Source organism: Gossypium arboreum, chromosome 10 (genome assembly GCF_025698485.1).
Source record: "Gossypium arboreum isolate Shixiya-1 chromosome 10, ASM2569848v2, whole genome shotgun sequence".
In the NCBI taxonomy this organism is placed as follows: domain Eukaryota; kingdom Viridiplantae; phylum Streptophyta; class Magnoliopsida; order Malvales; family Malvaceae; genus Gossypium; species Gossypium arboreum.
Genome location: NC_069079.1, coordinates 23,212,585 through 23,222,876, shown reverse-complemented (window position 1 = coordinate 23,222,876; position 10,292 = coordinate 23,212,585). Strand labels below are relative to the sequence as shown.

General features: G+C 32.4%; 1 long non-coding RNA gene across 1 annotated transcript; it reads right to left on the bottom strand.

Moving 5' to 3' along the window:
• Nucleotides 1–7,257: 7,257 nt before the first annotated feature.
• On the bottom strand, nt 7,258–8,221 carry LOC108487388 (uncharacterized). Its single transcript, XR_001871631.2, has 2 exons — nt 7,893–8,221; nt 7,258–7,579 (listed from the first exon to the last, which is right to left on the bottom strand). It is a non-coding gene; the product is annotated as an uncharacterized LOC108487388 (long non-coding RNA).
• Between the last annotated feature and the right edge of the window lie 2,071 nt (nt 8,222–10,292).

The window sequence follows — 10,292 nt, the reverse complement described above, 5'->3', positions numbered from 1 at the left end:
TATCTCCCTGAGGTTGCAGTAGAGCAGTTGCGGCAGAGCAGATTAAAAGCTACAAGGCTAGTCTCTCTAAAGTTACAGTTGAGCAGATTGGAGCAACAATTCCTATATCCCTGAAGTTACAGAGGATCGGAACAAAGCTACCTCGAAGAAGAAGAACTTCAAAGAATTCATGATTTGGTGAGACCGGACAAAATTGGTCCTCTTTGAAGTCTTTGCTCTATTCTCGTTACACGACAATGAGCAAAGAGGGGCAGCTGTAAGCGGGCCAATTTGCCCGGGTCCACCAAAAAAACCAAAATCCAAAATTAAACCAAATTAAATGTCCAAGTCTAGTTTACAAGTCCAATACATCAAGCCCAATAATAAAATACAGCCCAAAACCTAGACCCAAATAATTCAAGGCCCGAACGGCCCAAAACATATTAGAAACAAAAAACCCTAAGGTCCACTTTGCGCCGCAGTAGTCCCAGCCTCCATACACCTTCAGCACCGTACGATCACATCCTGGTGCCACAGCCATGCCCACGCGCCACGCACTCTGTACCTGCGAAAGAAAACAAAAATAGTAGCAAGAGTAGCAGCCAATAGAAAAATTTTTGTATTTTTTTATTCTTTTGATTATTCGGCTATAAAGCCCTGTTGATTTTCGATTGTAAGGGTTCCCTTTTTACACACACTACACAAACTCAATACAAAAGAATCAGCAAAAATCAGAAGGTGATTTGAATTTTTGGTCTTCAATTTTTTTTCTTTTGCATGTATCTTTTTTTCTTTTAGAAATTTTTAAAAAAAAAAAGAGAAAGAAATGAGAAGTTTACCTTCGCGGATGTATCGATGAGATCCTCGTCTTCTCCGTCGAAGTCAGGGTTAGAGATGCTAGTGAAAATCTCTATTAAGTGTCGATTTTGATGGAAATAAAGAAGGCTTCTACATCATTCACCAATTTTAATGGTGAACTGATGATTAAATGGCCTTAGGAGATGAAGGTTGCTGCGCCGAAACCCTAACAATTGGATATTCGGTCTGTAACTTGGAAAAATGGCAAAATGCCATTCATTTTCTTTAAATTTTGAGCATACAACCAAACAGTGCCGTCCTGGGGGGGAAGGGATCCGCGCGTCGACCCGTTCCAGAACCCGAGTCCGCGCCTTTGCGCTTAAAATGGACTATTTGCGCAGCAGGCCCTTCTCTTTTGCGCTGCATTTTAATCAGCTCATATTTGTATTTTGTTGTTTTTTGAATTTGGCCCGATAATTTACACGTGTTTGCACTTTGGTCCACGCCTCAGTGCTGCGTTTTAGGGTCTGGATTATTTCCAGATTTGGTCCCTGCGCCTTCGCACACGTTGCACGCTGGTTTTGCCCCTTTCATTTTTATTCTATTTTAATTGAGTTTCCTTTTTATTTATTTTATAGGTTCATTATTATTTTTTCAGATACATTCAACATCCTTAATCCTTGTTTACTTGTTTTTTATGTTTTAAGTTACTTTAATGATTTTATTTTGTTTTTTAAAATCACTATTGTAATGTTTTTTTTTATACTATCATACATATATATATATATATATGTATACATACTTTATAATAAAGTTAATTTTGTTTCATGCATACTATTAATCTCATATTATTTTATACATATAATTCCTTTTAATTTATTCTTATATTTTATTATATGTATAATTCCTTTTAATTTATTCTTATATTTTATTATATGATCCTACATAATATATCTTTTAAATTATTATCATGTAAGTATATATATTTATTGGTGCCTATGTTTAATCTATACATTTCTAAATCTATGTACTTTATACATATAGTTTTCTTTATATATATAAGCATGTTCTTAAATCTATTATATAATTTATAATAAAATTAATTTAATCTTTTATATATATATATATATATATATATATATATATTATCATTTCTATGTTATTTTTGCATGTAATTACTTTTCAATTTATATATATATATATATATATATATATATATATATGTGTGTGTATGCTTTTAACCCATTATGTATATAGTATATTTTCTAAAATTCTATTTTATCATGCATCTTGGCTACTCATTCATGTTTCTATATTACTAAATTCTCTTTTATTGTATGTACTTTTTAAAATGTTTTGACACCTTGTACATTATTTTATTTTAAAATATTTATTTTATAACACGTATTTTAATAATTAAGTATATATCCCTAGGTTGTTTTTGCAAATATTTTAAATTCATCAATTCATCATATATTATATGTATTATGTGTTCATCAATTCATCATTATCTTAAGATTGTCTTATAACACTTTAACTTTTAATTGCTATTTTGTTGCATCGATTGTTTTATATTATGCCATGTATATTATCGTTGCATATTATTTATTCGTTTATTGTTATATCAACTGTTTTCCATCCATGTTGAGAAGTTTGATTATATTTGCCTTAGATTAGTCATACTTGATTATTAGTTTGCCAATTGATATTGTATTTTGTGAGTGTATATTACCCCATGTTCTATTTTCCTTTTAGTATACGAATGTTGCATTATGATTTTTAACTTCTTTTAAATTTTTTTTTAATTATTCCATCTTATTTCAAGTAAAATTAATACGTTTTAAGCTAGTTTTTATAACTATTCATTTAAAAATTCTTTAAAACGAAGGCAATATTCGGTGTTTGGCAATTCGGAGAATCGTGCCCTATCGTGCTGGGTTGCAATTTTTCGCTTGTTCGAAATAATCAAATATTCATTTAGAATTTCACTCATGTCTTTAAAAATTCTTCAAAACGAGGGTAATGTTCAATGTTTGGCAGTTCGGGGAATCGTGCCCTATCGTGCTGGGTTGCGATTTCCTATTTGTTCAAAATAATCGAATATTCCCTTAGAATTTCACTCACGTTTTCTAAATTCTAAAACAAGGCAATGTTCAATGTTTGGAAATCCGGGGAATCGTGCCCTACCATGCTGGGTTTCGATTTTTCGTTGGACTAAAAAATTGGGCATCCTTTTGTAATTTCCAACGTATAAGCTTTCGGAAGTCAAAATTTTTCATTGTTTTCGAGGATATAAAGGATTATGTCCTATCGTGCTGGATGTGATGCTGCATTCCTCTGAAACGAGAGAATTTTGACAACCAAGTTGAACCATTCAAATGCTTCAAAAGGAACCACATCTCAAAAGCTCTTTTAAATCTCAGACATAAGGACAATATTTAATCATTTTGGTACCAATTTTGGGCGTAATGAAGGTGCTAATCCTTCCTCATACGTAACCGACTCCCAAACCCGTTTTCTCAAATTTCGTAGACCAAAATCGTTGTTTTAGTAAACCAAAATGTTTTATTAAAATGACCAAACTCCTTGGTGATCTAATCACACCTAAACAAAAAAGGTTGTTGCCGACTCCATTTTCATTTTTAAAGTTGATCCACGTTTTTGTTTTCAAATTTAAGAATGGTTTCGACACCACGTCTGCGTGTTCCATGAGCACTCTTCATAAATTTTGAATTTTTATCTATATTATAAAGTTTTATGCATCAATTCCAGTATTTATTAGCAGATATTTTATGCATAAATTATCAGAAGTTCAGAGATGTTTTCCAAAGTTTTTGTCTCTAACTAACTCAGTACAGTTTTAGAAAGTACTAACTACAGTGTTTCAGAGTTTTCTATCTAAGTTCTGAAATACTTATAGGATCAGTGTTGGAGACTCGGTGTGCCACATACTTTCTTAGATTATTTGAAAACCAATTCTTTTTAAATCATAAACTTTGGAACCCAAAATTCACAACCCGAGTTTAACAACCTGACTCTAATACCACTAAATGTAACACCCCAAACCCGACCTAGACGTTATGGTCAAATTCGGAGATGTCACAAAGAATGGGTTTTGAAAACGATTACGTTAAATCATTTCGGTTTAGACAACTTATATTCATTTATATCCATTGCCGAAAACGCTAATTAATTGCTTGATTTGCCAAAACGAAATTTTGCAGCGAATGTTATAGTAAATGTTATTTTCTTAAAATCTCATTCGTAAGTTTAGAAAACCTTTGTTTTAGTAAAAACCATGTTTTTAGCTAGTCATCCCAATAAAAATATTTAACAAAAAATTCAAATCCCAAAATTTGCATCAACAGTCCGGAGAGTCTAATTAGTACAAAACTCCCAGAAATAACCCTTAAATAATAAAACTTTAATTAAAAATCAGTTTGTAGACTAGTGGTCATCGCAAGACTCCGCTACACCAATTCGCATAAGTCTGTGGGTCACCTGTACAGAATAGACAAACAGAAGTGAGTTTACGAAAACTCAATATGTAACCCAACAGAAATAGACATGCAAAATATATAGTAAACTCATATACAGTCAGATACAGATTCGGACTATATCAATTTCAGATACAGATAACAGAAATAGTTATGCAAATATACAAAAACAGATACAGTGAGTCCTACCTACATCCTCTACACACCATCTCCGTCCATCCCATCACACCATGTAAAGGTTAAAAACACCCACCCATCCCTACACACCATATAGTGTCGATGCGACACATATCAGATAATGTGCAGCCAAGCTACCAGATGATAGGCGATGAATGCTATACAGAACACTTTCTTCTCATATGAAAATCCCACCCCAAAATAGATACAAAAATCAAATACAGAAATAACAGATTTGACATGCTCAACATGCTTATATACAAATAACAGGCATACATTTAGTATCCTACTCAGATCAGTCCATCAGAATATCATAACATACGAAATAGGTTTTGGTTAGCTCTTATAGGCCCTACGGTAGGCCCATAGTTGATAGGAACAATCTGTACGACCCTAGGAAAAATTTTAGAATTATGGGCCCACATGCTCATTGGCCCACATGTCTAGATTGGCCTTGCCCGAGTAGCCCACACGGCCTGGCCCAATACCCACACGCCTAACTTGGCTTAGTTCGTGTGGCCCACCCGGCTACACTCACACCACTACACGATAGTGTCTTGCGCACGACCATGCCTTCGTCGACTACACGACCATGTCTCGCACACGGCCACCCACACGACTAGCCACACAGTCGGCCACACGCTTGTGTGGTGTCTATAATAAGGAGTTTCGGCACTGAAACTTCGTTTTCGCGATTTGGGAACACACCTGGTACCATTTTGATGCAAAACACTCCCGAGACCATTAGCACCTAAAATTGACCAATTAAACCCCGAATTAATCGCTTAATTTGATACCAAATCAAACTACATCGAAATACACAAAAACGAAATTCAAATGTTCAGTGCTTACCCGATTCCCTAAAACTCCAACTACGATTCCACAAAAGGAGAGTCTCGTTCTTCACGGTTTGATGCTGCCAAAATATACAACTCTTACCTACCAAACGTACGAACACCGAAGTTTATAAAAACAATTTTGCCAAAAAGAGGAAGGAAGAAGGGTGAGAAAAAGAAAAGCAAAAAAAATTCTTATGGGAAGAAAAGTGCAGAAATGTCAGATTTCCAAAAGAGGGATTTTTGAGAAATACGAATTTTACCCAAATCCTACTACATCCACAATCATAACCACCCACTACTTAGAATTCCAACTCCACCGAAACTCTATCACAACTCCAAGCAAAATTAATACTTACGCTCACGCAAGGATTCAAACACATAACCTCTAGCACACCAACTCGCTTACCATTTGAACCAACTGGCTCATTCTAATATAAATTAACAGACAATTAAATATAAGCCTACTCAACAAGGGTAAGACTTGAATAAAAAATAACAAAAATTGTTAAAAATGAGAATTAAACCCAAGACCTCACACACACATTCAAAACACTTAACAACTAAAGCAAATATTCATTTATATCAAATATTTACAAAAATAGAAATAAATAAGTTAAAGTGTTACAAAACTAATGAAAGAATTAACTTCAAATGTACATTTTAGAAAACCGGTTGAATTATAATAGAGAGATCAGTGGATAAATTTGTATGGATTTCAAATTATTTAATATAAGTTTCTTTTTCTAAAAAGAATTAAAAATGAAAATTTGTTTGAAATTAGAACAAAATTTAAAGAGAAATTACATGAGTGGTATGATAATTACAGTGTGTGAAAGTCAACCAACAATCGTGTACAAGTTGTCTAAGCTGAAGAGAGAAGAATGTTGGAGAGGGATAAAGTTTGATATTGATAGTGCATTCGCAGAAAAGACCAATAGCGACAAAAATGTCTGATGTTGTCGGCAGAACATTGATAATCAATGTCAACTCGTGTGATTCAATTCCATTATATATAAACAACTGGTCACCAAGATTGCCACGTGCTAACTTGGGATTTTTTTAACTTTTTTAATTCTGAGGTTGTGGGAAATTTCTTTCCATTTACATTTACTAAATTGTAACGTAATTATAAACAAGGGGACCGAAAGAAAGTAAGTGGAAATAATGAAGCCTCCCAAGGAGTGCCCAACTACCAACCTATTTCTCTAACACATACCTTTTGACTTTCTGAATCCATTTTTTTTTTAATTTTTATAATATGCTTTGGTGCTTTGAATCATACATATATTTTAGCTTAATTTTTGGCTTTTATCCATTTTGACCATTTAATCTCCAATATTCTAATATCAATGCTACATAATATATGTATTGCTGGAAAAAAAAAAACATATCAAGACTTTGAGGTTTTCATATTACTTTTGAGGATATATCAAAAACAAAATCATGAAAAATGTTTATATATAGGCCCAAATTGTTAATATTACGTAATAAGTCCTATAAATAGAGATTTACGAGAGGAGAGTTCGTAATTTTATTCCTGCAAAAGTTGTATCTTGTGGTGATTCACATTTCTAGCTTTATCCATGCAAAATTACAAGTTTAGTGGAGTAATCCTTATCCTGTTTATATTTTGGGCTTAGGTTAAAGGGGCTGAACCATATAAATTACGAGTTTAGTGGAATGATTTTTATCTTTTTTATATTTTAAAACAAATCAAACGGGTTCAGCCACATTAAATATTATCTCTTATGAATATGAATTTTTTTCACTAACATACAATATGAATGTCAATTTCTATAAAAGAAATTTTATGGTAATTTTTATAAACAATCTATAATTAGTAGGAAGATAGAAGGAGAGTAGAAAGTTGTATTTCTCAATTTTTTTTACGTACATTCCAAATGCAATTTTACTCTTATTTATAGTTCTTAGGTCTCTTTATACAAAGAGAACTATCTAGTAAATGCTTGTTTTGGGAGTCAAGTCTTTTACGATAAACATAACTATTCAATAATATACGGGCTTAAATTTGCCCGATGCCCATGACTCAACCAAAAACAAAAATAAATAAAAACTAAATTTTTAAACCAAAATAAACAGCCAAATAAAAAACTCCAAACTCAAATTTTAGCCCAAACCTTAAAACCACAATCAGCCCAATAACAAATACAACCCAAACTATCAATCTAATGCAAAAAATATCAGCAGAACCCTAGGAACGTTCAGCCACCGCCCCACGCCTCTTCGTCTGCTCGCACGCTGCTCCATCAGTCACCCTCCACGCGTCATCTGACATTTGAAACAAGCACAATAGCAGAGAAAGAAGCATGCGAGCGCAGAGAAATGAAGAGCAAAAAACAAAAAAACTAAAAGGGAATCGATTGTAAATGGCTTTAAAAGCCTGGATCTACTTTCTTGTAATTTTTTTACGTACATTTCACAAGCAAAAACTAATCAAAAAAACAGAATACTCGTTTTAAAGGTGATTTTTTTTTTGTGTGTGAAGATTTCTGTCTCTTTATCTTGTTTTTACTTTTGTTTCTCTTAGTTATTTTATTTTATTTTATTTCACTTACGAAAATAAAAGGGAAATAAAACTTACCGGAAAACCCCCATGGTCGGTCGTCGGAGACTTCTTTCTCCATTGGAGTTGAGCCCAAAAGGGGAGGTTGGGAAGTCCCTTTATTTTCGGGCACTCAACCGAGGGATTTGGGACCTTCAAAGGCACCACGAATAGAGGCTAGGTAGCCTATTTCGCTTGTCGTCGGCCACTGATTGTAATGGTGGTGTGACAAACCACTGAGGGCGGCGATGAGGGGTTCAGGACCCTAGCCGAACGGAAGAGAAAAGGGGGTAGGGAGGCTGAGTTCTTTTAAAAAATAAGCAGCAGAAATCTGCCTACAAAAGGAAGAAACCCTTTTGTTTTCTTTAAAAGGTGAAACGACGCAGTGTAAAAGGGGGGTCGTTTTCAAAGCCCGAATGGGCTATTTGCTACTCAGGTCCCTCTGTTGTCTTGCGTGTTTCAATCATCCCTTTTGCATTTTTCTACATTTAAAATTATCCCCGCAAGTTTGCGTGATTGTTGCTTTGGTCCCCCTGTTTAAAATCTTTTATTTCTTTTATTTTGAGTTCTTTTTTCTTTGTCTTATTTAAATTGTTTTACATATTATTATTATTTGCTATATTATTTATTATAGGCTTATATATATACATACATATATATTACCTTTTAAGTTTTATAGGTTACTTTATTTCCATTAAAATAAAACGTTTTATGTTATATATATATATATATATATATATATATATCATTTTATTTTATTTTATTTTAAATTTCTTTCATATTATATTCGAAATTTTTATTATTCATTTGAAAGTGTTTTCTTTAAAATCATTCGTTTAAAACTTTTTATACCTTATATATTATAGCTTAAATTTATTTAGGTATTATTTAAAATCATTTTATTACTTATTTTAAATTGATTATATACCTTATTTTGAACCCTATTTACTTATTTTGAAATGTTTTGCTATTATTATTTACTTTAATTTTTTATACATTGTTTTATACTTTTTATATATATATATATATATATATATTATCTATTTTAAAAGTTCTTCATATGTATATATCATTCTTTCTTTCAAAAAAAAAACGTTTTGCATATTGTTGATTTTAACTGTTTTACATTATTTATTTTAAATTCATTCATGGTCATTTAAAATTCATCTATTTTAGTTTGATTTTAACTATTTATTTATTACATTTTTAATTGTATTATTTAATTCATTTGTTTTTATTATTAATGATTAGTTTTAAAGAGTGCATATTGTGAGATTATTGCTATTGCAATTACGTTAATTTACTTACTCGTGTTCATATTATTGCCATGCGCTTGTGGAATATTTTATACATGTATCATTGTTCCATGTCGCACTATACTTTTATTTCATATCATCGGCCCATGAATCAAGTCTCTTTATATTTATCCAATAAATCGTTGTATCTTGACCAAAACAAATAACGTACGTCATTTAAGTATCGTATTCGCTATTATTCAAAAATAAAAATTTTAAAATAAGGCAATGTTTCGCGTTTTGGAACATCGAGAAGTTGTGCCTTAACTTACGGGGTTTCGATTTTCTCGTTGGTTCTAAATAGCCAAATATTTTTTTGAGTTTTAAAATACACGGAATTCTAATTAAAATTAAAGATAAACTTGCGCTCGGGAGTTCATGGTATTGTGTCCTAACTTACGGGATGTGATACTCCTATATCTCGAGACGAGGAAATCTTTAATAATCGTTTTGAGCTAACTCAAGCATTTTTAAAATCGACGTTAATAAAAAGAATCGTATTTTAAATCCATTCTCGATTTTTAACTTTCGACATTAAGACACTAACTAATCAATTTGGTACCAATTTTGGGCGTGATGAGGGTGCTAATCCTTCCTCGCACGTAACCGACTCCCGAACCCATTCTCTCGAGTTTCGTAGACCAAAAACACCGTTTTAGTAAACTAAAATGTTTTATTAGAACAAAGGTGATCCGATCACACCTAATAAAGGTCGGTGGCGACTCCCGTTTTAATTTCCATTTTCAAGCATAGTCGATTCTCGTTTTCCAAAAAAATAGTTTCGACAAATAAATATCTTCATGAATAGTTACAACTTTTTTTTATTAGAAATTTATTAATTTATCCAATGAATAAGACCATACAATTCGGGAGAGGGGGGAATAAGAAACACCCGTTATAGGCACTAAATGATAAGCTTCATCAACACAACAAAAGCTTTAACTTCAACATCAATAAAACATTATGACACATTGGCAATCAGCTCTATCACAACTCAAGTACAACATATCACAAGTGATTGCAATCACTTAATACAATAAGAAATCAGCCCCAGATGGTCTAAAGCGGCAGATATAAATCGGAAAAATAACTGAGCATCCACTAAACTAAAGAGGACGACGACAAAACCAACCCTAAAATTACT